The sequence below is a fragment of the Poromitra crassiceps genome (assembly GCF_964638095.1).
Source record: "Poromitra crassiceps genome assembly, chromosome: 13".
Lineage (NCBI taxonomy): Eukaryota > Metazoa > Chordata > Actinopteri > Beryciformes > Melamphaidae > Poromitra > Poromitra crassiceps.
In genome coordinates this window covers 30,934,036-30,936,006 of record NC_139644.1, presented here as the reverse complement: position 1 = coordinate 30,936,006, position 1,971 = coordinate 30,934,036, and positions in this window count along the sequence as shown.

Genomic DNA, 1,971 nt, shown 5'->3' with positions numbered 1-1,971 from the left:
TTGTTTTGTTTTGTTTTGTTTTATTTTATTTTTGTCTTTATTTAATGCATTTGATTCATTTCTTGTTTTTGTATAGAGGGTATGCACACCCACTGGAACACGCCCCCTCAATCGGGAACGAGTGTCAAAATGAGTGTCAAATTCCTCCCTGAGCAGCAGGTGTCACTTATCTAGGCTGATTACTGCATTCAAGCTCAGTCTTGCTGTGACTCAGTGGGCATGACCCCACAGTGACTTCTGCCTCTGTGACATCACATGCATACCCTCTATTGTATCTTAGGACCCCCTTGAAAACGAGATTGCTCATCTCAAGAGGTTTATCCTAATGAATAAACGTGTGTCAATTAGCTTAGACCATAATCCACTGTATAGCCTCCCTTCACTTCTTAGGACAATGTTGACTCTTTTTATGAGGTCGCCCACAATATAAGACACTTTAGCCATGGGTTAATGCTATGATACAGGACATCAGATGTTTTGGTTAACTTTACATGTCTGTCCCTATTCAAACAAATAAAAATGAAAAATGAAAAACTCTGGCATTGTTTGTTTTGCCTCTAAGACACAGTTACCTTGGATTTGCATTTTAATGACACATCTCTTGCCTTTATTTTATTTTCGCTCTCTTTTGTGGTTTGACTTTCTTTCTTTCTTTCTTTCTTTCTTTCTTTCTTTCTTTCTTTCTTTCTTTCTTTCTTTCTTTCTTTCTTTCTTTCTTTCTTTCTTTCTTTCTTTCTTTCTTTCTTTCTATTGTTTATTCTTCAGCTTTGCAATAAATGTCTTTAGCCCTGTCCACCATCTCTGTTGATGTGATGTCATATCTAAGAACACTTCCAGACATAGAGGCATGAAAAGTCATCAATGAGTCCTGAATCCTAACAACCATATTCAGTGAGGTTTAACCACTTTTAACCAAATGCAAATAAAGCATTATGTAACATCATGACAAGGATATACATGGATGATAAAGTGACCTTGGATTAGAACCTGGCCCCTCCACACACTGACCTGGGGCTAGAGCCAATGTCCTGGGATTATGTGCCAATATAATACATGGGATTATTTACTACCACATTTCCTCTGACTGGCACGCAAACCTCTGCAGTGCTCATCGTCATGGACTGTATTACAGGTTTGTAATACTGTGTTTCAATTTATGTAATGTTGATTCTTTTTTCTGCCCCACAAACACTCGATATTAAAGTTCCTGGAAGAAAGTCATTTGGGGTTTCTCAGAATATCTTGGAATAAAAACACTGAGTCATACCCAATCAAAGAGGATTTGACAACGCCATGCTTTCAGCACCAATATTGGAGTGGCTCCATCCTCTCCCCCATATGCATCCATGCAAGCTAAGCTCCTTATTGTTTGCTATTTTAAAACATCTGATACCCTCAGCAGCTGTCGCGTCACATGCTCCAAAAAACATTTGATTTTCCAGCAGTGACTCAGCTTAGCATGCAGCGCGCCCACACCGGCGTTGGTGCTGCGTGTGTGTGTGTGTGTGTGTGTGTGTGTGTGTGTGTGTGTGTGTGTGTGTGTGCTATGAGTCATAGTAAAGTGTCATTCATGACGAAGGGCTGACTGATGTTGAAGGGCATGTGTAGGGTGGCCCACTGGGTGAGAGGATATCAGCTCACATGGCTCATCCGGTTAACTCACCAGCAGTGCTATACCATTCTCTCCTTATGCCTGGTAGAATTGCAAGGTTTTACCATCAGATTTGGTTCACTGATCTAAAAATATGTGGCTTGGATATAAATCTATGACCTAGAGACAAATGTATAGCCTGCTATTTGTTTCTGCCTGGTCTCCCCGCTGTGTATCTGTGATTACAAGGGTTATAATCTTGGCCGATGCTGTGGTTGTTCTGCACCAGGTCAAATTGCCTTCTTTTCCCCCAGACACTCTGTTCCTCCCCTGCAGGAGGAATTTGTCTCCACCGGGAGAGGCCAGGGTCAGCTATAGAG